Source organism: Pongo pygmaeus, chromosome 11 (assembly GCF_028885625.2).
Source record: "Pongo pygmaeus isolate AG05252 chromosome 11, NHGRI_mPonPyg2-v2.0_pri, whole genome shotgun sequence".
Lineage (NCBI taxonomy): Eukaryota > Metazoa > Chordata > Mammalia > Primates > Hominidae > Pongo > Pongo pygmaeus.
In genome coordinates this window covers 21774169-21801593 of record NC_072384.2, presented here as the reverse complement: position 1 = coordinate 21801593, position 27425 = coordinate 21774169, and the positions used below count along the sequence as shown (strand labels likewise).

At 37.0% G+C, this 27425-nt stretch overlaps 1 long non-coding RNA gene across 1 annotated transcript in view; it reads left to right on the top strand.

Moving 5' to 3' along the window:
- The window catches only part of LOC129031927 (uncharacterized), a 34128-nt gene extending 7072 nt beyond the window's left edge, over positions 1-27056 (top strand). The window contains exons 2-3 of the long non-coding RNA XR_008501151.1: positions 19479-19665; positions 24808-27056. This is a non-coding gene — a long non-coding RNA (uncharacterized LOC129031927). The remainder of the gene's footprint in view (positions 1-19478; positions 19666-24807) is intronic.
- The last annotated feature ends 369 nt before the right edge of the window (positions 27057-27425 follow it).

Genomic DNA, 27425 nt, shown 5'->3' with positions numbered 1-27425 from the left:
AATGGCAGAAATTAAAGAGAAGAAGCCTGGTCTGACAAATTTTGGATTGAATATCTAAATCACTGAAAGACTTAAAGCATATCACTGATAGTTGAACTAAAAAAAAAACAAGAATAGCGTCTACTTATCATATCTTTAGGATTGATGGATTTAATAAAATAATCTTGAAAGATATTGTCCACCATTAAAGTGCAAATAAAAGACAAACAAAATAAGCACATCAAGAGGTTGAATGGACCAAATAGCATGACAAATAAAAACTTAATAAGACCTATTCAATAACCCAAAATTAGAAAAAAAAGGAGGGGGGGATAATATGGGTGAAAGTTGTAGGTGCCAGGGCAAAATGACTTTTGTCGGGCCCAGACAAAATAGGGCCAGGAAAGCATGAAGAGAAGAAGCTGATACCTACATATCCGAGATAAGGACTGTTTCCAAGAACATTCCAAAACCCCACAAGAAATTCCTGTACATCCTTCATGCATGTCCTTTTCATGGCTTACATATTTCACACATATACTAATGTTTCTATGACAAGGTAGATATTCCTTAGACATTCCCTAGAACTGCAGTAATTCAGACAAGATATTGTCAAAAGATACTTGCCCAGTAACAGCATCTCCACCAATGAACTGATAGCCACTCTGGCTTTGGGTCTCTGGAACCGATGAACACTATTTCTAAGCAGCTTCTCTCTCCCTTTTTAAGTAGTGACCCTCTCCCTTTTTGCTGGGAAAAGCTTCCTTTTGCCCTTCCCTCACAGTGTGTCCTTGTGGCATCCTGGGTTATAATCTTCATTTCTCATTCCAAGTAAACTCAACATATTTGGAGAAAATTTTCTGTAATGGAGATACTTAAAGAACAATTTATTTGGTTTCTAAATCGCTCAAGTAGTAGGGAATTATTCTCTACCTCCTTGAAAACTAATGCATTATGTGGAATTCTTCTGCAGGAGAGGTTTGTATATTATCAACTCTATTCAATAGTTATTTGTGTTATTACAGACTCACTGATACTGAGTTAATTTTGTTGCTCAAATTGGCCCAGATTGGTGACTGAGAGCTCTTTCAGTGGATTCTGTGTCCTTCCACTCCCCCAATCATTGTTTGGTTTTGCATGCTTAGCACTTTCTTACTTTCTTACAGCCTAGACTTTTACATTTTCTGTCTCAGTCCTAGAGTCAGCCATTTATCCAAGAAACCCTGGTTCCTTTTTGTGGGATAAAGACGTTAGAAATCAGAATCTGAGTATAAAATATGCATGTTGTTACTGGAGAGCCATTCCTTCTAGTCCCTCTCAACTTATTGAGGAAATATATATATGTGTGTGTGTGTGTGTGTGTGTGCATGCGCGTGCATGTGTGTGTGTGTGTATTAGCCAGAACTTTGAAGATGTGATTAAGTTAGGAATCTTAAAATGAGATTAAGTTCCTTGTAAGAGGGAGGCTGGAGAGTCAGTGTCAGAGCAAAAGACATGAAGATGGAAGGAGAGGCTTAAGTGATGCAATTGCTGGCTTTGAAGATGGTAGACAGGACCAGGGCCATGGAATATAGGCAGCCCCTAGAAGCTGGAAAAACAAGAGGGTGAATTCTCCCCTAGAACCTGTAGAAGGAATGCAATCCTGCTAACACCTTGATTTTGAAGAACAAACCCTATTTTGAATTCTCACCTACAGAACTCTAAGACAATGATTTATTTTATTTCAAGCCACTGAGTTTTGTGGAACTTTGCTGTGGCAGCAGTAGAAACTTGATATACTGATTTTAGGAGAATTCACACTGAAGCTTTGCAACTCAAATCCATTGCTATGTGGATCATTGTATCCTACTACTCTTGCTCACTTATAATCTTCCATTCCAATTGTGAGAAATTTGGCTCCCGCTATCTGCCATCCATTTACTTGTTTACTTCTAGTATATATGATTTACAGTGGTTTCAGAATTGGTAACCTATACACCATGGGAAATGACTTTATCAAGAAGAGTACACTGATTATGTAGGTTTCCTTTGGATTTCAATCGTTCTGACTCTCCTTATTTCCAAGTTATTAGTCCAGCACCTCTGCTCCCCACCTTCAGTAAGTTGGTCACATGCATTTGTGACACAGATTATTTTGGCACATTTGCTTTACACCACTGAATCCTCTGAATTCCTGATTTTGTAAGTTTAAATACTTCATTTTGTGATGTAAAGTTGCATGCATGAAATTTAAAAATTTGTGTCATGTTTCTATTATTAGAGTATCATATAGAGTAGTTACGCCATCCTAAATAATCCTCTGCACTTCATTTATTTAACACCCCAACCACTAATCTCTGACAACTTCTCATTTGTCAACTATTTTTATAGAATATAGCTTTGAAGCTTTGAAGATATGCATCTATCAATTTGCAGTAGGCACTTAAAATTCATCTATGTCAGTGTGTAGTTTGATAGCTCACTTTTTTTTTTTTTTTTTTTTTTTGACAGAGTTTCACTCTTGTTGCCCAGACTGCAGTGCAGTGGTCTGATCTCAGCTCACCCCAACCTCCGCCTCCCAGGTTCAAGCGATTCTCCTGCCTCAGCCTCCTGAGTGGCTGGGATTACAGGCATGCACCACCACGCCCAGCTAATTTTGTATTTTTTAGTAGAGACAGGGTTCCTGCATGTTGGTCAAGCTGGTCTTAAACTCACAACCTCAGGTGATCCTCCCGCCTTGGCCTCCCTAAGTTCTGGGATGACAGGCATGGAGCCACCCAGCCGGACAGCTCACTTCCCTTTTTAGCTGTGCTGCAGTTTGATTATCCACTCACCTATTGAGAGTGGATTTGGTAGCTTCCAGATTTTGAAACTCATAAATACAAGCCAGGCGCGGTGGCTCACGCCTGTAATCCCAGCACTTTGGGAGGCTGAGGCAGGCGGATCACGAGGTCAGGAAATCAAGACCACCCTGGCTAACATGGTGAAACTCTGTCTCTACTAAAAATACAAAAAAATCAGCCAGGCGTGGTGGTGGGCGCCTGTAGTCTCAGCCACTAGGAGAGGCTGAGGCAGGAGAATGGCGTGAACCCGGGAGGTGGAGCTTGCAGTGAGCCGAGATCGCGCCACTGCACTCCAGCCTGGGAGACAGAGCGAGACTCCGTCTCAAAAAAAAAAAAAAAAAAAGAAAGAAAGAAAATCACAAATACAGATGCTATGAATGTTTGCACATGCATGTTTTTGAGTGGGCATGGGTTTCAAACTAGTTGGGTAAATAACAAGAAGGGTGATTGCAGTATTAAGTGGTAAAACTGTTTAGCTTTGAAAGAAAGTGCCAAACTACCATCCAAAGTTGTTATACCGTTTTGCATTGCACAAGCAATGAGTGAGACAGCCTGTGATTTACATTCCCGTTAGCACTGGGCATTGTCAGTTTTAAGGAATGTATCCATTCTAAAAATATTAGTGGTAACTCATTATTATTTTATTTTGTATTTCCCTAATGACAGATAATGCAGAAGATCTTTTGCTTTGGTTTATTTGCATCCACTTATCTTTTCATTGCATTTTCCACATCTTGCCCATTTTAAAACTGGGTTGTATTCTGGTTGTTGAGATTTGAAGGTTGTTTATAAGATAGGTGTTTTGCAAATATTTTCTCCCAGTGTGGCTTACATTTGCCTGCTCTTAGAAATGTTCCTTGTGGAGAAGTTTTAATCTTAATAAAATTCAACTTGTCATTTTAAAAAATTGAACATGCTTTTGGTGTTGGATCTAAAAACTCACAGCCAAACCAAAAGTCAAAGATTTTTGTTAATGTTATCTTTTAGAAGTTTCATAGTTTTGTATTTCAGATCTACAATCCGTTTCCTACGCTCTGTATCTAGTGTACTCTAATTCATAGAGCCAGAAGTAGAATGGTGGTTGGCGGCCACTGCTGGAATGGACTAAATGGTAGTTACTGTTTAGTGGGCACAGAGTTCCAGCTTTGCAAGAAGAATGGAGTTTTAGAGAAGGATGGTGGTAATGATTGAACAACAAATTGAAAATACTTAATACCCCTGAAGTGTACACTTGAAAATGGTTAAGATGGGTTGGTTTCAAGTCTTTGCTATTGTAAATAGTGCTACAGTAAACATATGTCTTTATAGTAAAATGATTTATAATCCTTTGGGTATATACCCAGTAATGGGATTGCTGGTTCAAATGGTATTTCAAATGCTGGGTCAAATGGTATTTCTCATTCTAGATCTTTGAGGAATCTCCACACTGTCTTCCACAATGGTTGAACTAATTTGCACTGCCACCAACAGTGTAAAAGCGTTCCTATTTTTCCACAGCCTCGCCAGCATTTCCTGTTTCCTGACTTTTTAATAATAGCGTTTCTGACTGGCATGAGATGGTATAAAGAAAACGTGGCATATGTACACCATGGAAAACTATGAAGCCATAAAAAAGAATGAGTTCATGTCCTTTGCAGGGACATAAATGAAGCTGGAAGCCATCATTCTCAGCAAACTAACACAAGAACAGAAAACCAAACACCGCATGTTCTCACTCATAAGTGGGAGTTGAAAAATGAGAACACATGGACACAGGGAGGGGATGGTCACACACCAGGGCCTGCCAGAGGGTAGGGGGGCAAGGGGAGGGAGAGCATTAGGACAAATACCTAATGTATGTGGGGCTAAAAACCTATATGGTGGGTTGATAGATGCAGCAAACCACCATGACACATGTATACCTATGTAACAAACCTGCACGTTCTGCACATATATCCCAGAACTTAAAATTTAAAAAAAAAGGGTTAAGATGGTAAATTTTACGTCATGTCTATTTTGCCACAATAAAAAAATGTATACTTTCTCAAGTATTAAATTTAGATTTTTGACCTGTTTTGAGTTGATTTTTATACTTGATGTAAGATATGATTCAACTTCAACTTTTTGCATGTTGATAGCCAGTTGTTCTGGTACCATTTGTTGTGAAGAATATTCTTTCTCCATTGAGTGGACTTGGCACACTTGTAAAAAATTAGGCTGGATGCAATGGCTCATGCCTGTAATTCCAGCATTTCAGAAGACTGAGGCGAGAAGATCACTTGAGCCCAGGAGTTTGAGACTATCCAGTGCAAGATCACAAGACCTCATCTCTATAAAATAATTTTTAAAAATTATTGGGTCATGGCAGCACCTGCCTGTAGTTCCAGCTACTCAGGAGGCTGAGGTGGGAGGATCTCCAGAGACCAGGAGTTCAACATTTCAGTGAGCTGCAATGTCACTTCACACTCCAACCTGGGCAATAGAGAAGACCCCCATCTCTTTAAAAAAATCAATTGACCATGGATGTATGGGTATATTTTGGGTTTCCCAATTCTGTCTTATTGATCTGTATGTGTTATCTTTGTGCCAGTTTGAAACTAGGACGTGTGAATCTACTTATTTTGTGTTTATCTTTGAAAGATTGTTTTGGTTATACTTGGTACATTGCAACATATGGATTTTAGATACAGCTTTTCAATTTCTATGAAAAGACAGCTGAGATTTTGATCAATTGCATTGCATCTGTATCAATTTGTGAAGTATTGACATCTTAATAATGTTAAGTATTCTAATACATGAATATGGGATATTTTTCCAATTTATTTAGATCTTCATTTATTTCAATAATGATTTGTAGTTTTCAGTACATACATTTATTTTTCTTTAGATACATTTATTCCTAAATATTTCAGTTCTTTTGATACTATTATTAATTGAATTATTTTCTTTTTTAAAATAATTATGACTGGCCAGGTGCAGTGGCTCATGCTTGTAATCCCAGCATTCTGGAAGGCCGAGATGGGCGGATCACTTGAGGTCAGGAGTTTGAAAACAGCCTGACCAATGTGGCAAAACCCCATCTCTACTAAAAATACAAAAATTAGCTGGATGTGGTGGTATGTGTCTATAATTCCCGAGTAAGAGGCTGAGGCACAAGAATCACTTATACCTGGGAGGTGGAGGTTGCATTCGGCTGAGACCACACCACTACATTCCAGCCTGGGTGACTCTGTCTCAAAAAATATATTAATAATAATAACAATATTTGTTTTAGATTGAGGTATTACATGTGTAGTTTGTTTGATGTTAAAATTTAGGACATGAATTATCTCATCACCAAGGTAGTAAGCATAGTACTCAGTAGGTAGTTTTTTGGCTCTTGCCCCCCTCATTTCCCCCTCTAGTAGTCCCCCATGTCTATTGTCCCCATCTTTTTCATACCCAATGTTTAGGTCCCACTTAGAAGTGAGAACATATAATATTTGGTTTCTTCTGTTTCTTTGTAAATTTCCTTAGGATAATGGCCTCTAGCTCTCTCCATGTTGCTGCAAAGGACATGATTTCATTCTTTCAGATGACTGTGTAGTAGGCTACGGTGCATACATACAACATTTTCTCTATTCAGTTTATTGCTGATGGACACCTGCATTGATTCTGTGTCTTTGCTATTGTGAACACCACTTCCATGAACATAGTGATAGGATTGCTAAGTCAAATGGCAGTTCTGAGTTATTTGATAAATTTCCCAACTTTTTTTGCAGTGGTTGAACTAATTTACATTCCCACCAGTAGGGTATAAGTATTCCCTTTTCTCTGCAGTTTCATCAGCATCTGTTATTATTATTATTATTATTTTTCTTTTTAATAAAAGCCATTCTGGGAGGGACCAATATGGCCAAGTAGGAACAGCTCCGGTCTGCAGCTCCCAGTGAGGCCAATGCAAAAGGCGGGTGATTTCTGCATTTCCAACAGAGGTACCCGATTCATCTCAATGGGACTGGTTAGGCAGTGGGTGCAACCCACAGAGAGTGAGCAGAAGCGAGGTGGGTGTTACTTCACCTATGAAGTGCAAGGAGCTGTAGCACCTCCCTCCCCCAGCCAAGGGAAGCTGTGAGGGACTGTGCTACCCGGCCTGGGTACTATGCTTTTCCCACGGTTTTGCAATCTGCAGATTAGGAGATTCCCTCATGTGCCTACACAACCAAGGCCCTGGGTTTCAAGCACAAAAGTGGGTGGCTGTTTGGGCAGACACCGAACTAGCTACATGGTTTTTTTTGGTACCCCAGTGGTACCTGGAACCCCAGCGAGACAGAACCGTTCACTCCCCTGGAAAGGGGACTGAAGACAGGGAGCCAAGTAGTTTTTGTTCAGTGGGTCCCACTCCCATGGAGCCCAGCAAGCTAAGAACCGCTGGCTTGAAAATCTCACTGCCAGCACAGCAATGTGAAGTCAACCAGAGATAATCAAGCTTGGTGGGTGGAGGGACATCTGCCATTACTGAGGCTTTAGTAGGCAGTTTTCTCCTGACAGTGCTAAGGGGGCTAGGAGGTTTGGACTGGGTGGAATTCATCACAGTGTGGCAAAGCAGCTGTGGCCAGACTGCTGCTCTAGATTCCTCCTCACTGGGCAGGGTATTTCTGAAGGAAAGACAGCAGCCCCAGTAATGGGCTTACAGATAAAACTCTCATCTCCCTGGGACAGAACACCTGGGGGAAGGGGCAGATGTGGGCACAGCTTCAATGCATTTAATCTTTCCTGCGTACTAGCTCTGAAGAGTGCAGCTGATCCAGACAAACAGGATTCTGCCAGCATAGCACACAAGCTCTGCTAAGGGACAAACTGCCTCCTCAAGTGGGTCCCTGATCCCTGTGCCTCCTAACTGGGAGAGAACTCCCAAAAGGGGTGGACAGACATGTCATACAGGACAGCATCAGCTGGCATCACGTTGGTGGCCCTCTAGGATGAAGCTTTCAGAGAAAGGAGCAGGTAGCAATCTTTGTAGCCTCCAGTAAACTGCAGCAGACCTGCAGAAGAGGAGTCTGCTTGGTAGAAGAAAAACTAACATACAGAAAGGAACAACATCAGCATCAGCAAAAAGAGATCCCCACACAAAAACCCCAAACAAAGATCATCAGCCTCAAAGATCAAAGGTAGAAAAATCCACAAAGATGAGGAATAATCAGTGAAAAAATACTGAAAATTCCAAAAAACAGACTGCCTCTTCTCCTCCAAATGATCGCAACTCCTCTCCAGCAAGGGCACAAAACTGGAGGGAGAATGAGATTGACAAATTGACAGAAGTAGGCTTCAGAAGGTGGATAATAACAAACTCCTCTGAGCTAAAGGAGCATGTTCTAACCCAATGCAAGGAAGTTAAGAACCTTGATAAAAGGCTAGAGGACCTACTAACTAGAATAACCAGTTTAGAGAAGAACATAAATGACCTGATGTAGCTGAAAAACACAGCACAAGAACTTCGTGAAGCATACACAAGTATTAACAGCCAAATCGATCAAGTGAAAGAAAGGATGTCAGTGATCGAAGATCATCTTACTGAAATAAGGCATGAAGACAAGATTAGAGAAAAAATAATAAAAAGGAATGAACAAAACCTCCCGGAAATATAAGACTATGTGAAAAGACCAAACCCACAATTGATTGGTGTACCCGAAAGTGATAGGGAGAATGGAACCAAATTGGAAAACACACTTTAGGATATTATCCAAGAGAACTTCCCAACATAGCAAGACAGGCTAACATTCAAATTCAGGAAATACAGAGAAAACCACTAAGATACTCCTTGAGAAGAGCAACCCCAACACACATAATTGTCAGATTCTCCAAGGTTGAAATGAAGGAAAAATGTTAAGGACAGCCATAGAGAAAGGTTATTTTACCTACAAAGGGAAGCCCATCAGACTAACAGTAGATCTCTCTGCAGAAACCTTACAAGCCAGAAGAGAGAGGGGGTCAATATTCAACATTCTTGAAGAAAAGAATTTTCAACCCAGAATTTCATATCCAGCCAAACTAAGCTTTATGAGTGAAGGAGAAATAAAATCCTTTACAGACAAGTAAATGCTGAGAGATTTTGTCACCATCAGGCCTGCCTTACAAGGGCTCCTGAAGGAAGCACTAAATATGTAAAGGAAAAAACAGTACTAGCTACTGCATAAGCACACCAAAATATGAAGACCAATGACACTATGAAGAAACTGCATCAACTAATGTGCAAAATAACCATCTAGCATCGTAATGACAGGATCAAATTTACACATAACAATATTAACCTCAAATGTAAATGGGCTCCCAATTAAAAGACACAGACTGACAAATTGGGTAAAGAGTCAAGACCCATGGGTGTGCTGTGTTCAGGAAACGCATCTTACATGCAAAAACACACATAGGCTCAAAATAAAGGGATGGAGGAATATCTACCAAGCAAAAGGAAAGCATAAAAAGCGGGAGTTACCATCTCACACCAGTTAGAATGGCAATCATTAAAAAGTCAGGAAACAACAGGTGCTGGAGAGGATGTGGAGAAATAGGAACACTTTTACACTGTTGGTGGGACTGTAAACTAGTTCAACCCTTGTGGAAGTCAGTGTGGCGATTCCTCAGGGATCTAGAACTAGAAATTCCATTCGACCCAGCCATCCCATTACTGGGTATATACCCAAAGGACTATAAATCATGCTGCTATAAAGACACATGCACACGTATGTTTATTGCGGCACTATTCACAATAGCAAAGACTTGGAACCAACCCAAATGTCCAACAATGATAGACTGGATTAAGAAAATGTGGCACATATACACCATGGAATACTATGCAGCCATAAAAAATGATGAGTTCACGTCCTTTGTAGGGACATGGATGAAATTGGAAATCATCATTCTCAGTAAACTATCGCAAGAACAAAAAACCAAACACCGCATATTCTCACTCATAGGTGAGAATTGAACAATGAGAACACATGGACACAGGAAGGGGAACATCACACTCTGGGGACTGTTGTGGGGTGGGGGGAGGGGGGAGGGATAGCATTGGGAGATATACCTAATGCTAGATGATGAGTTGGTGGGTGCAGCGCACCAGCATGGCACATGTATACATATGTAACTTACCTGCACATTGTGCACATGTACCATAAAACCTAAAGTATAATAATAATAATAATAATAATAGTAATAAAAAAAAAGCAGGAGTTGCAATCCTAATCTTTGATAAAACAGACTTTCAACCAACAAAGATCAAAAAAGACAAGGGCATTACATAATGGTAAAGGAATCAATGCAACAAGAGGAGGTAACTATCCTAAATATATATGCACCCAACACAGGAGCATCCAGATTCATAAAACAAGTTCTTAGCGACCTACAAAGAGACTTAGACTCCCACACAATAGTAGTGGAGACTTTAACACCTTCCTGTCAATATTAGATGGATCAATGAGACAGAAAATTAACAAGGATATTCAGGACTAAAACTTAGCCCAGGACCAAGCAGACCTAACAGACATCTACAGAACTCTATACCCCAAATCAACAGAATATACATTCTTCTCAGCACCACATAGCACTTATTCTAAAATTGACCACATAATTGGAAGTAAAACACTCCTCAGAAAATGCAAAAGAATGGAAATCATAACAAACTGTCTCTCAAACCACAGTGCAATCAAATTAGAACTCAGGATTAAGAAACTCACTCAAGGTTGGGCATGGTGGTTCACACCTGTAATCCCAGCACTTTGGGAGGCCAAGGCAGGTGGATGACGAGGTCAGGAGATTGAGACCATCCTGGCTAATGTGGAGAAACCCCGTCTCTACTAAACATACAAAAAATCAGGTGGGCGTGATGGTGGATGCCTGTAGTCCCAGCTACTCCGGAGGCTGAGGCAGGAGAATGGTGTGAACCCAGGAGGTGGAGCTTGCAGTGAGCTGACATCATGCCGCTGCTCTCCAGCCTGGGCAACAGAGCAAGACTCTCAACAAAAGAAAAAGAAAAAGAAAAAAAAATATGTATATATAACTAGAAAGAGCCCAGTTTCATGCACAAACCCACACACACATACATATATCTAAAACGTTACTGGGGATTTTTTTCAACTGAAGAACTGATAAAAAATACTTTCAGTAAATTAAATGTATTTTATATACTGTTGATCAACAAATTGTAATCTATAAATCTACAGCACTGAAATCTGTAACATGTTATTTATAATGATATTAACCCTTTAATGTTTGTTTACTGGCTTTAATATTTAGCCAGCAAACATGTTTTATATTCTGGACCAGTCTAGGTTATTCCCCTTATAGTTCATATTTTGCAGACACTCTTGTGTGGGTCTTTAATTTTATTGTGTCATTCTTTCAATATTGGTCACCTCTTTTGTCAGGTCATTGATTACTACTATCTGCTAATGTGTTTTTTCTTTTTAGAATGTGCATCTTTAAATGATTAAAGCTCAATGGAAGATCTAAGGAGTTATGTGAACATTAAGAGTGATTTGTTTTCTCCAATGATGTATTCAGTAGATCTCACCTACCTGCTTTATTCATTTTTCTGATATGATGTGTGTATATTTGCCTTGTGGTATTTTTAGCTGTGTGCTTATATATAGTGATGGTGTATTCTCTTGCAGGTCTGGAGAGGAGGGGAACAGGATAGGGTCATTCCAAATGTCTTTTAATGGAAACAATCTCTTACACCGTTCAAGAATGAAGTCAAAGGTGCAAAGCAACACAGAATATCCTCTATCCTCATTGTCCTTCTTCAACTAATCTCAATATAAGCAGGCACCAACACAAACATAGTAAACAGTATTGCTTTTAATTAGTAGTTTCTAGGGTGCAAAACAGGATACAATTATAACTAGTAGACTTGTACTATTTCTGAGCTTCTAATGACTGTAACATGACAATTTTAACTAATATGGAATTCTTTTGAAAAAGAGGCAATAGGATAACCTGAAATAATCAAATTAATGTGTTTACAATGAGTATAGATTAGTAAAACACTTCAAAAATAGACATATTTATAAAATAACATATTTAGGAAAATAATGTAATAGACATCCAGATATTTTCGGTGGCTCAGCACTTTGGGAGGCCAAGGCAGGCAGATCACGAGGTCAGGAGATCAAGATCATCCTGGCTAACACGGTGAAACCCCGTCTCTACTAAAAATACAAAAAATTAGCCAGGCTTGGTGGCGGGTGCCTGTAGTCCCAGACACTCTGGAGGCTGAGGCAGGAGAATGTCATGAACCCAGGAGGTGGAGCTTGCAGTGAGCCAAGATTGCACCACTGCACTCCAGCCTGGGTGACAGAGTGAGACCCTGTCTCAAAAAAAAAAAAAAACTCACTGAAAGCCACACAGCTACATGGAAACTGAACCACCTGCTCCTGAGTGACTACAGGGTAAATAACAAAATTAAGGCAGAAATAAAGAAGTTTTTTGAAACCGATGAGAACAAAGACACCACTTACCAGAATCTCTATGACACAGCTAAAGCAATGTTAAGAGGAAAATTTATAGCCATAAATGCCCACATCAGAAAGCTTGAAAGATCTGAAATCAATACCCGAACATCACAATTAAAAGAACTAGAGAAGCAAGAGCAAACAAATTCAAAAGCTAGAAGACTACAAGAAGTAACTAAGATCAGAGCAGAACTGAAAGAGATGGAGACACAAAAAATCCTTCAAAATATCAGTGAATCCAGAATCTGGTTTTTTGAAAAGATTAACAAACTAGATAGACCACTAGCTAGACTAATAAAGAAGAAAAGAGAGTAGAATTAAAACACAATAAAAAGTGATAAAGAGGAGATCACCACTAATCCCACAGAAATACAAACTACCATCAGAGAATAATATAAACACCTTTATGCAAATAAACTAGAAAATCTAGAAGAAATAGGTAAATTCCTGAACACATACACTCTCCCAAGACTAAACCAGGAAGAAGTCGAATCCCCGAATAGATCAATAACAAGTTTTGAAATTGAGGCAGTAATTAATATCCTACCAACCAAAAAAAAAAAAAAAAAAAAAAAAAACCCAGGACCAGACGATTCAGTCGAATTCTCTCAGACGGATTCACAGTCGAATTCACCAGACATACAAAAAGGAGCAGGTACTGTTCCTTCTGAAATTATTCCAAACAATTAAAAAAAAAAAAAGAGAGACTCCTCCCTAACTCATTTTATGAGGCCAGCATCATCCTGATACCAAAATCTGGCAGAAACACAACATAAGAAAAAAAATAAAATTGCAAAAATACTCAATAAAATACTGGTACACCAAATCCAGCAGTATATCAAAAAACGTATCCACCACAATCAAGTCAGCTTCACCCCTGATTCAACATATGCAAATCAATAAATGTAATCCATCACATAAACAGTACCAATGACAAAAACCATATGATTATCTCAATAAATGCAGAAAAGGCCTTTGATAAATTTTAACAGCCCTTCATGCTGAAAACTTTCAATAAACTAGGTATTGATGGAGTATGTCTCAAAATAATAAGACCTATTTATGACAAATTCATAGCCAATATCATACTGAATGGGCAAAACCTAGAAGCATTTCCTTTGAAAACTAGCACAAGACAAGGATGGCCTCTCACCACTCCCATTCAACATAGTATTGGAAGTACTGGCCGGGGCAATCAGGCAAGAGAAAGAAATAAAGGATATCCAAATAGGAAGAGAGGAAGTCACATTGTCTCTGTTTGTAGATGACATGACTGTATATTTAGAAAGCCCGATCATCTCAGCCCAAAACATCCTTAAGCTGATAAGCAACTTCAGATAAAAAAAATATTTCCACCTTTATTAATGGTCTTGGCTAGATCTTCTAAATAACTTCTGAGGCTTTTACATCAGCTTTTGCTGCTTCACTTTGCACTTTTTTCCCCTGAATGGTATTGTATTGTGTGTGTGTATATATATATATATATATGTATACCACATTTTCTTTACTCATTCGTCTGTTGATGAACACTTAATTTTATTTTATTTTGTATTTTTATTATACTTTAAGTTCTGGGGTACATGTCACTTTGCACTTTTATGTTATGGATATGGCATCTTTTCTTAAACCACATGAACTAACTTTGCTATCTTCAAACATTTCTTTTATAGCTTCCTCACCTCTCTCTGCATTCATAGAATTGAAGAGAGTTAGAACCTGGCGCTCTGGGTTAGGCTTTGGTTTAAGGAATGTTGTAGCTGGTTTGATCTTCTATCCAGACCACTAAAACTTTCTTCATATTAGCAATAATGCTTGTTCATTTTCTTATTGTGTGTTTACTGGAATAGCAGATTTAATTTCCTTCAATACCTTTTCCTTTGCATTCACAACTTGGCTAACTGGCACAAAAGTCCTACCTTTCAGCCTATCTCAGCTTTTGACATATTTTCCTCACTGAGCTTAATTATTTCTAACTTTTGACTGAAAATGAGAGACATGCAATGATTCCATTTACTTGAAAATGCACAGACCTTTAGGGGTAAATTAATTTCTATATTTTTGTGTCTTGAGAAACAGGGAGGCCCAAGGAGGAGAAGAAAGATGGCAGAACAGTTAGTCCATGTAGCAGTGAGAACACACACAGAATTTTATTAGCTACTTTTGCCATTTTACATGGTGATAGTTCATGGAGACACAAAGCAATTACAATAGTAGCTTCAAAGATCACTGATTGCAGGTCACCATGACTGATATAATAATAATGAAAATATTTGAAATATTGCAAGAAATATCAAAACGTAACACAAACATGTGAAATGAGCATGTGCTGTTGGAAAGAGATAGGAACTCAGGGTTACTACACCCCTTCAATTTGTACAAAACACAATGTTTGTCAGGCATAATGAAGCAAAGCATGAGGTATGAAATGAAAATGAAAATGAAATGAGGTATGCCTGTACTTACATCTGTTATTTTACTTTTTGTTTCCCATATGTCTAATATCATTTTATTCATGTATTTCTCCTCACTGTTTCCTTTTGATTAAGTATATATATTCTATTATGCCCTTTAACTTGTTTAATAATTTCTTTCTTATTTTTTGAGTTATAATTTAATGATTTCTCTAGGATTTGTCAAATGCATCTGAACTTATCAGAATTAACTTCAGATTAATACTTGTCAAATTCCAGTGAAATAGAGAAATATTATCCTTACATAACTATTTCTTTTTCTCCTTTTAGTGAAATTATTATTATATATTATACCTATCACTATTACAAATTTAACAATACATTCTTATGCTTATGACTTTACCATTTGTAGTCATTTCCTCATCCAAATATAGCATTGCTCCCTTTCAACCTCTTTTGTGCAGTTCTGTTTGATATGTTATATGGCCCAAAAATACTTTGGATGCATATTGTTTTATACAATTCATTTTTAAACTAGTTAAGAAAAGAAAGGAGAAAAAAATTCCTTGATAACATTTTTTAAATAATTACCTTTGCCAGTGCTCTTCATTTGTTCATGTGGATTCCAATTATTTTCTTGTCTCACTTGTTTTCGGCTTGAATAACTTTCTTTAGTATTTCATGTGCGATACGTCTGTTAGCAATCAATTCTCTTAGTTCTTGTTTTTCTGGGAAAATATTTATTTCTTTTTCATTTTTGAAATATGCCTTTGATGAATTAATGATTCCTGGTGGACAGTTTTTTTCTTGAGCACTTTAATATGTTATCTCACTCCCTACTGGCCTCTACTATTTGTGCTTGGAATTAGCTGTTAATATTATTGATGTTCCTCTCTAAGTGACATGCCATTTTTTCTCCTGCTGCTTTGAAAATTTTTTTCCTTGTCTTTGATTTTTCGTATTTTACTATGAAGCATCTCTGTATGAATCTTTTTGTATCTGTCCTAATTGGAGTTCACAGAGTTTCCTGAATATATGTTTTTATTTTTTAATAAATTCAGTAAATTTTTAGCCATATAGTTTTCATTTTTTTCTATTTTATTTCTCTCTTCCTGCTATGCTCTATATGCAAATGTATAGATCAGTTAATAGTGTTACACATTTCACTGACTTTCTGTTCATTTTTATTTATTTTTTCTACTCTGTTCCTCAACTCACATAATATCCATAATCTCAATCAATGTGTCTTTGATTTGCTAATGATTTCTTTTTTTGACACTTCAAATATACTGCTGATACTTTCTAGCAATGCTTTTATTTTTTAATTCTAGTCATTGTACTTTTCAGCTCCAAAATTAGTATTTTATTCCCTTTACATTTTATTATTGTTGACATTCTTTACTTCTGTAACATTTCCATCATACATTTCTTTAATTCTTTAACTATGATTTCCTTTAGTTATATAACAATGCATATCATTGTTCCTTTGTATTCTTTTTTTTCTACAGAATATGGCATGTGGTCACTCTGAGAGGCAATTGAAGTTGTCTACTTTTTTTAACCAGTGTATACATCATATTTTCTTGTTTCTTTGCTTGCTTTATACTATTTTATTTGAAACTGGACATATGTAACAATGTATTGTAACAACCCCAGATATTGCCTTTGACCCCAGGAACTGGTTATGTTTATTCTATTGCTTATTGATTAGATGGTTTATTTTAGTAAAGTCTATCACCCCCCAGTAAACCTTTGATATTGCTCCTCAAGGAGGTGCAACTTTGGGTTGCTCTGAGATGACAGTAGTATTAAAAGAACTCTCTTCATCTCTTTTGCTAATTGCACCACTCATTGTCAGCTAATTGTCTCTTATTTTTAACAGCTCCCTGTGACACAAATTGAACTTCAAACTAATTCAATAAAATTAAATGTGATTTATTCAGTGGAATAGTTTTTGATTTCAGTATTTGATACTTTTATTTACCTTATTGAGGAGAAAGATCCTCCACTTTTCCTATTATCTCAATCTCTCCTGAAAACTATTCATTTTCTTCTGAAAACTAGTATAGGCCATGATATTATTAAATACACAAATCCCCTCTGAATGATCTTTCACCACAACCTCCACTACTCTTGAGAGTGTCCTTAGACTTGAACTTTCCTAGTTTCTGTTGTAAATAATGTCAGTTTTTTTTCTTTACTTAAGTGCTTGAAAAATATTTATTTTACCATCTGCTTATTTTCTTAGACAAAAATCTGTGAGCTAGAGCTCTAAAGATGGAAGTAGGGCAACAAAAATCTTCTCTGTTAGTAACACCTTCTCTCCAGGACCTCAGCAATTAGTGGTAGGGAAGTGGCAAGTTGAGATCCTCTGGGCCTTTTGTCCTGCCATGAAACCACTGTGTCATGGTCAAGGAAAGCGTTATCTGGGCTGCAGTTTTCTCAATATGCCACAATCACATAGAACCTCAGCTCCAAAAATGGGAATGGATAGAAGAAGGAAGCTCCTACTTCTTGACCACACAAATACCGAAGTCTTATCCTCAAAACCAAGTAACTTGAGATACAATAAGAAAGCCAAACTCTTTTACCTTCCAGAGCAAAACCCCTCTGACTGGGAGCTGGGACAGAGGGACTCCTGTGTTTATATGTGCTAAAGCCTAAAATGGAGTTGTCATCTTGCTCATCTGGGAGGCTGAGACATGGAAGGTTCTTGACTAAAATACCACAGACTCAGTTTTCTTAGCAAATTATTATAGATTATCTAGAACAGATATTTCTTCATTAACTGTGGGCCCTCAGAACAATTGTCAGAGATTTTTAACAGATTTTCTTTAAATAACTTTTATCAGTTTCACTGGGAAGCAGGTCAGTGGAGCTTCTCATGATTTCATGCTCAAATAACTCTCAAATTGTTTTCTGTATCAATTGATATAATCATATGGCTTTATTTATTTACTTTATTGATATGATGGATTACATTCATGGAGTTTTGAATGTTGCACAGACTTGAGCAGATGGAATGAGTTCCACTTGAACAGATAGAATAAGTCATAGTATATAATAATTTTATATATTGTATTTGATTTGATAATATTTTGTTAAGAATGTTGCACCTATGTTAATGACAGACATTGGTTTTAAGTTTTCCTTTCTTCTAATAAATGTATCTTACTTTAATGTTAGAATAATGCTGGCCTCATAGGATGAATAATGATGTGTTGCTTCTGTTTCTATTTTAGGGAAGGTTATGAATAATTGGTATGCATTTTTCTTAAATGTTTGACAGAATTCACTACAAAATTTCATTTTGATTTCAGTAATATTTCCTATGACTTTTATTCTTTTACATTGTTAGAGTGTATTTTGGGCCCAAAATGTTGTCTATCTTGTGAATGTTCTATTTAAGCTTGGGTAGAATGTGTATTTTGTTTATTTCTGGATGGATGTTGAATATTGTGGTGGTTGTAAATATCAGTTTGATTAAGTGGATTAACAGTGCTATTTAAGTTATCTATATTCTTATTAATTGTCTGTTTAATGTGTCAACTACTGAGAAAAGCATGCTAAAGTCCTCAATTATAATATTAGTTTTCCCTCTTTCTCCTAACAGTTCTATCCAGTTTTATCAGTGTTTTCCTTTTGGATTTTGACACCATCTTTTTAGGTGCATACACATTTAGGATTGCTATCTCTTCATGGAGAATTGACCTTCTATCATTATGCAATGCTCCTCTTTATCCTTGATAAGTTTCATTATTCTAAATTCTATGTGGTCTGGAATTGAAAACAGAAGCTAATTCTGTTTTCTTTTGGTTGGTGTTGGCAAGGTCTTTCAATAACCATATTTCACTTTTAATTTATCTCAGTTTTGATAGTTAAATTGGGTTATATTTATTTATTCTCTATTGTTTTTTTTAATGTAGACTCAAGTCTCTACAGACTAATTTTGCCATTTTTTTATACCTTAAATTTTTGTTGTTAAAAGGACACCCATTGCAGAAGGTGCTAAGAATTGAGACAAAGTTTTAGTTTGGGGCCAGGAGCGGTGGTTCATGCCTGTAATCCCAGAAGGCTGGCTGAGATGGGTGGATCTCCTGAGGTCAGGAGTTCAAGACCAATCCAGCCAACATGGTGAAACCCCGTCTCTACTAAAAATGCAAAACTTAGCTGCGTGTAGGGGTGTGTGCCTGTAGTCCCAGTTACTCAGGAGGCTGAGGCAGGAGAATCGCTTGAACTCAGGAGATGGTTGCAGTAAGCCGATGTCGTGCCATTCATTGCATTCCAGCCTGAGAGACAGAACAAAAAAAGAAAAAAAAATTAGTTTGAAGATTTTTGTAAACCATCTGGAATGGGCTGTGTTTCTGTTTTATGTAGCTGTAGGTATGAAATTGTTCAAATCTCTCTACTGTATTTGTTTATGCCTTCCCTCTTGACTTTGATCTTCTCTAAGTACTTCTCGGACAAAGTCTGAATCTTGAAGCTCTTTTAGCTGAAATTATCTTATTATACTGGGTCCCTTTAAGTGTGGTGGTAAGGTGTGGAAGAGCAGTGTTTTATAACATTTTGATTAAGTGTCAGTCGCTAACCCTTGTTGACTATGTTCCCTCCTACTTAGGTGAGATATAAAGCTAGAGGGGATGCAGTAGAAAGACTGTTCTTCCTCAACCGAGCTAATGTTCGCAGTCTTTTCTTCTAGAGTGAAGGTCTTTGTTATGGAAAAGGCTCCAAGTGTATTTTGCAATAATTGCTCCTTTTCCACCCTTACCAGAGCTAAAAGAGGATTTTTTTTTTTTCAGATTTTTATCATGAGAACCTGACGGCATTCCTGGAAGTAAAGTACATGAAAACTGACAGACTTCCCTAAGACTGCTACCCCTAATGCATGTTTAACTCTCATGCTAGTCTTCACTTAGTTCTTAGGAATGAATCAGAATGGCCATTCATCTGCTGCTACCAGTTTATGACCAGTGATTTCTGCTCCAAGTAAGCAGAGCTCAGATGCAATATCCCTCTAGAAATGCCTGTCACTTCAGATTCTGGGGTAACATTTCTCCTTTCAGGGTGATAATTTTTCTTTCAACCTAAGTCCTTTTGTGTTCTTTTAAAGTCTGCACATTAGCGACTAGAAGAACTTGGGTCTGAATATTTAGTTGTTCTTCCTCTTCCTCAACACAGAAATGTAGAGCAATGCTTGAAAGGAAACCTGTAGGCATAGAAGTGCTTTCTTTTGTATTCTGAATTTTATTTCTGCTCATATTTATGAGACTTCTTTAACTGTTTCCGAGAAAGTAGCAGTAATGGAATTTAATGCTCTTTATAGCTGATAGGATTTGTTGCTTAGCACTTCCATTTACATTTTTTTGCCCCAAACTGTAAGGTCTTCATATCAATCTCAACCTCCAGCAGGGAAAATGACAATCTTATCCATATGAAAAGAGATATCTGTGAATGAATGCATTTTCAGGAATTCTGTGAGAGGCATTAAATAAATCTACTCTAATAGCCTTCTATGACACTTGAACTACTTAACTAACACATATATTTTCTGAAGAGCAATAATTTGAGAAGCTTTTTATTCAAATAAAAAAGACATTATCTCCTTAGGCAGGGTCACCTATTATCTCAATATGGATTAGCAACTAATCTCAGAGAACAAACTTTTTGGGGACAAAAGAAAGCACCACGCCTGATAAGGTGCCATGGTATGACCTAAAAGGAAGATGAGAAGGCATTAAAGACAAGCTCATCCTAACTCATACCCTTGCTGACAGTGATTCTAGTCATGAGCCAGTCAAACTACCCAGCATTTCCATCTTTGACTGGAAGTGGAAACTTTTGCCTGCTGATTCACATCCCTATTTAGTGTTCACATGCTAACCCATTTACTTATCTATTTAGCTCACTGCACAATTTTTTCTAGATCCAAATATTTTAAAGGATTTAGGGTGAATCAACAGAGTCACTGTTTTGTTTTTCACCAATGTTCCTCAAAATAAACCAAATATATATGAACATATGACTATTAAATAAACTTTAACACAGGGGTGACCAGTCTTTTGGGTTCCTTTGCCCATACTGGATACAGAAGAATTGCCTTGAACCACATATAAAATACACTAACACTAATGATAGCTGATGGGCTAAAAAAAAAAAATGCGAAAAAATTTCATAGTGTTTTAAGAAAGTTTACGAATTTGTTTTGCACCACATTCAAAGCCGTCCTGGGCCACATGCAGTTTATAGGCTGTGGGTTGAACAAGCTTGTTTTAACACATAGAATAGATTGAAGAAAATTTTGTTTCAAATTAGCATACAATCTCATCACCCAGCATCAGAATAAAACAGTTTTTCGTGGTTTGTTCTTCCTAGTTAATATCCTACTGCATACAGAGTGTTCTGACTTTTCTTGTGTCATTATGTTTTATACAATATTCACTTATGACTTTGCTGTATGGATAACCTTTCTAATGTATGCATACCACTCAATTAAGTTAAATTAACATCATTTTTATTACCATCTTGTTGAAATTTTAGTTTGTTTTCAGTAATTCTCTCTTAAAGACCACAGAAAAAAAATGACATTTGTGTGATATTACAGTTTTCATGACAATTTCAACTTGACATATTTCTTCAAATGGAACCACTGTATAAACAAGAAAGGACATATTTATATTGTCTGGTGAATTTTGTCTAATTGCCTTTCCAAAATTATCAATAATTTTGTCCTTTGTTCCCCCATTATAACAGTGTAATTATGGTTAAGCAAATTTGGGGAAATCATTTTTGACTCTTTTTTCACTCCAGAGGAAGAAAAATTAGTTTTTAAAATTTTTATATGCATTGTTCCTACTATTTTTATTTATACAATTGTAAATTATTTATTTCTTCTCTTTCTGCTTTTTAAAAACACCAAGTAGATTTGAAGATTTTCTTTGCATCTCTGACATTAACAATAAAGCATATACTGGGCAATGGTGAGGCCATTACCAAGAAATCCTCACCAGAAATTAGGGCAGTGGAATTCATTGAGAAAACTTAGAGAATGGTATAATCACAGGTGTGTTGGTCCCCTTTGCCCATTTCTTCCTAGGCTGGTTTCCAGAGTTCTAGGAGCATTTCAGGGCAGACTGAAGGGGAGAAACCAGAAGCCCTGGGCAATGGAGCTTCTAATGTGTACATTCATGAACAGACCAGCCCTTTCCATGCTGTGTGAGTGGGTGCTGGGGTACAATGGCAGTATAATGTGGTAGAAACATGGCTACAGTCCTATCCTTCTAGCTCAGCTTTATTGCTGATTTAAGCAGTAGTTTGTAACTAGTTTCCATGTACATTTGTAGGAAACCAACTCCTTTGTGGGGGTAAAACATGCAGGAGATAATAAAAAGTTAGCCTTTATCTTCCCTGTACTCCAATTTTAACTATGATATCTATTGATTGAATTACTTGTGGTAAATAGCTTGATCTCTCTCTTTTTCAGTTTCTTTATCTCAATGATACTGACATAAAAATTTTGAATATTTACACATAAGAATGATTTAATGAAGCTTAATTGAAAATGTTTATGTATGAAGTTATAGAAATTTTTCAGAAAATAATGATGATGTCTCTTTTCAGTCCATTACTAGAATCATGGTGAAATGTAACATTACAACAGTTTGGATGTTCTAATATAGCTATAACCTCTGAAAATGGATCCTATGAGGATAAGCACCCAGTGACTATGCCATTTAACTAAGGTTACTTCCTTAGATATTGGTGATTGATCCAGGCCAACTGAATTCTCTCATGTTAGGATTTGGAATGCAAAATAAATGAAGACAGATCCTGAAAATCACTGATGTTATTAAATTGTATTACTCTGTTTTCATGCTGCCAATAGAGACATGCCCAAGATTGGGCAATTTACAAAAGAAAAGGGTTTAATGGACTTACAGGTCCTAGTGGCTGGGGAGGCCTCATAATCACGGTGGAAGATAAAGAGGGGCAAGTCACGTCTTACATGGATGGCAGCAGGCAAAGAGAGGGCTTGTGCAGGGAAACTCCCCCTTAGAAAACCATCAGATCTCATGAGACTTATTCACTATCATGAGAACAGCATGGGAAACACCTGCCCCATGATTCAATAACCTCCCACCAAGCCCCTCCCACAACATGTGGGAATTCAAAATAAGATTTGGGTGGAGACATAGTCAAAACATATCATAAATAATAGGTAAAATCTTAACAAAGACCTTTACACTCATACTCCTGCTGCTATTGCCTTCTAGATGCTTGCATTGCTTTTTTACTTAGTCATGCTTGTTCATCTCCTCCTTTAAAACCAACAGTTATTCTCCTTGTAGTCCATTATATTTTCCTTTTGTAACAAAGCTGGCATGGGTCAGAATCAGAGTCAGAGTCACTTGCATACAAAAGGAGAATCATTCTAGTGGTATAATTACTCATGCGTATTTTTACTCATCTTATAGTAATATTGAGCCCCTTAGTGACAGGTAGGGGTAAACAAGTCCACATTGCTCACTTTTGTCCTGTTTCCTTTGACAAATCCTGATTTATTGAATGCCTACTAATTAAAAGACTCTTGTGCCAAAATTTTAGTTTTAGTACTTTTTCCTTTTACATTTTTACAACTTTTTAATTTAAGAATTATCGTTACCTTAGCCAGGTCATGGTGGCTCACACCTGTAATACCAGCACTTTGGGAGGTGGGTTGATCACTTGAGGTCAGGAGTTTGAGACCAGCCTGGCCAACATGGCAAAACCTTGTCTCTACTAAAAATACAAAAATTAGCTAGGTGTGGTGGTGCTTGTAGTCTCAGCTACTAGGGAGGCTGAGGCGGAAAAATTGCTTGAACTTGGGAGGTAGAGGTTGCAGTGAACTGAGATGGTGCCACTGCACTACAGCCTGGACAACAGAGCAAGACTCCATATCAAAAAAAAAAAAAAAGAAAAGAATTAGTGTTACCTTAGATGTGAAACTAGAATGTGCAAATATTAAATACTTTGTTACTGTTCAAACAAGTGTAATATTGCTGAGTAGCCTGCCTAATATCACAGTCAACTCTGTCTCTACTATAACTCCACTTTCCTTTTTTGAACTTCAATATAAATAACAACAGATGATGAGAACTTTATAAAAGCCCTTAGATTACAGATACTTTATTTTGGCTTTCCAAGGGTTAGGCTGCTGACAAGGGGGTGGGAATGATCTTAGGGGAGGTAACGAAGCTTTCTATCCTGTGATAGTAACACCGAGATAGAAAACAGCATGCAGAAATATGCTTAGGGAACATTCTGAGGCAACACACCTGTGAGGATTGAAGAAAGTAGGTGTGGGCAGAGGGAGGAGTAGAACAGCATCACATTCAAAATGAAAACATTAGCTGATTTTGTAGGAGTGCAGGAGCTGGGTGGAATTCATATATGCTCCACCTTGCATGAAGGAAAGATGTCTTTAAAACCCCACATATATCGGAAATTGGGTTAGGCTGCTGTTAAGAGGGCAGGAACGATCTTATCTTTGCTAAGATTCCCTACATCCTGAAAATACTTAGAAAGTTAATGAAGTTTTTCAGGAAATAACAGTGTCTCTTTTCAGACCATTACTAGAATCATGGTGAAATGTACTCTAACGTTACAACAATTTTGATGTTTTAATGTAGCTGTAATCTCTAAAAATGGATCCTATGAAGATAGAAATTTGGAGTGGGCTCTTGCATTCCTGTGAAACAGCTTATATTTTCATTTTGAATGTGATACTGTTCTGCTTGTCACTCTGCCCACTCCTACTTTCTATCTTCATAAGATAGAAAGTTTTGCTACCTTCCCTAAGATCATTCCTGCCCCCTTGTCAGCAGCCTAACCCAATGTCTGATAGAAGTGGGGAAATAAAGAATTCTCCGGGCGTCACAGCATGGCCTTCACTACAATTCATGTCTTGTGCCACTTGGATTCAATTCTTTGCATTATAAATTTAAGAAACACTTCCTGCAGAATTCTGCCTGGGGTGTTTTCCTGGGAAATCTTACAAACAGACAAAATTAATTGGACATGTTATAGACCTTGTTATGGGTTGAATTGTGTCCCCTCACCAACAAATTCACATGTTCAACTTCTTGTCCACAGTATCTCAGAGTGGAACTACATTGGAAATAAAGTCACTAAAGAGATGATTGTGTTAATATGAGATTCTTAGGATGGGATCCTACTTCAACATGACTGGTGGCATTGTAATAAGAAAACATCTGGACACATAAAGGGACAGCAGGGATGAGTGCACACAGAGAAACAGCCATGTGAGGACATATCCGGAAGGTGACCGTCTATAAGCCAAAGAAATATGCCTCAGGAATAACCAAACCCATCAACACCTTGATCTAGAACTTCTAGTCTCAAGAACTGTGAGAAATAAATTTCTGCTGTTTGAACTATCCATTGTGTGTTAGTTTCTTATGGCAGCCTGAGCAAACTATAACAGAACTCTTAGCTTTTTCTCATGTCTCAGTTGCACTTAATTGTCATTTTCTGCATCTCTACTGCAGATTCTAGATCACTTCATTCTCAGCCACCAACTATGCTGGAGTAGGTGGCATACATGGTAAAATACTTAGCATACTCAGACTAATATAAATTTTTCTACCACTCAATCTTGGTAACTTAGAGCAGTAACAAAAATTTCAAATGTTTAGACTCTGTTATTAAATTATAGTTCAAGCAGTTACTAAGTTTCATCGTATTTTCTTGTGATAAATCATTTAAAAGCAAAATTGAAAATCTACAATATAACTATTCACTCTAGATTAGTTAAACTAATCTAGAGAGACAAATGTCTGTGCTATTGTTAGAGGAAACAAAACTGTGAAACATAATATATTGGCACCCATGATAAATAATTCTTCACCCAATACTTGAGAAGTTTCACTGAATTCCATGAGAGGGAAAGAAAAAGTACAGATAAGTACATTTAAAGAAATTACATCTTAAAATTCTATTAAAAATGAATAATGTATGGGCTGATCGTGGTGGCTCAAGCCTGTAATCCCAGCACTTTGGGAGGCTGAGGCGGGCGGACACCTGAGGTCAAGAGTTCAAGACCAGCCTGACCAACATGGAGAAACCCCATCTCTACTAAAAATACAAAATTAGCCTGGCATGGTGGCACATGCTTGTAATCCCAGCTACTCGGTAGGCTGAGGCAGGAGAATCGTTTGAACCTGGGAGGCGGAGGTTGGGGTGAACTGAGATCATACCATTGCACTCCAGTCTGAAAAAAAAAGAAAGAAAGACTAATGTATGAAAAGACAATTACATGGATTGCCCTCTCCTCAGGATATCAGAATTCTAAAATCGACAATTTATTTTGATTTGTGTAATTATGAATAACCCCTTTTATCTTTGTTTAATCTAAGTTTTGTATTATTGTTTTAATAATAGAGTATTAATGTTTTGTATTCTTGAAGAGGAACTTAGATTCATATAGATGTAATTGTAGGAAGATTTTCTTTGCCTTTTGCAAAATGCCAATTTAAAAAGGGAGAATGAAAGAAGAGTTCAGAATCTATAAGTGTTTTTATTTACTACATGCATACACTCTGCTGTTGGATAAGAGTAAGCAACATTTAGGCTGGGGTCATCATTTAATATTTTATATGAATTTATCTGAGACCATAATGGGGCAAGAATATCTCTACTCTAAATAGCAGCCAAATGTTAGTTAATGCAGATAAGGACAAAACTAATAAATTCCCTTTTATTGTTGCATTAATTTATTTAACATGTATCTTATATATCCACATGCATTCCAAGAAATGGAGGACATTATGTTAAGTGAAATAAGCCAGGTACAGAAAGACAAATTTTCCATGTTCTTCCTCATATGTGGGAGCCAAACATTTAAAAAATTAAACTCATGGAGATAGAGAGTCAAATGATAGTAATCAGAGGCTGGGAAAAGTAACAAGGAGGGTGATATAAAGTGAGGATAGCTAATGGGTACAAAAATATAGTTACATAGAATGAGTAAGATGTAGTATTCAGTAGCACAACAGGGTGAATATAGTTAATAATAATCTATTGTATATTTTGAAATAACTAAAACAGTGGAATTGTAATGATCCTAACACAATAATGAATGCTTGAGATGTTGGCTATCCCAATGACTCTGATTTGATTATTACACATTGTATGCCTGTTTGAAGACATCATATGTACTTCATAAATGTATACAACTATAATGTACCCAAAATAATAAAAAGTAATTTATAAAAAGAACTGTGAACTTGAGATGCTGCAATAAATAAGGGAAATGTCACCGTGTTCAGTGAGGTTATAATTTAGTGTTGGATTCCATTTTTAAAAAAGCATGGTTTGTGTGATTGGCCCCTTGTGTTATTGGGGGTTTAAGCTAGCCTCAAGATGAACTAGTATTTGTATCGTAGACAGTAAAGTACGAATTGCCACAGTCTGCTGACAGGTATATTTCTCAGTTTTTTTTTTTCCATTGAATACCAACTCTAATTAGAATATTTAGCAGTTTACAAAAATAAGTTTAATTAAAAATACTGTGGTCTAAATAAGCCTTTTAATGTGAATATTTTTGAGCTTCTGTAACATAAATCTGCTTATCAGGTATTCATGTCTTACAACATTCAAACAACATTTTCCTACACAATATAAATTAGTGTCTGGAGTTATAAAGACAAAATGTCTGCTCCATTACCCCTCATATGAGGGTGAAAGTACTT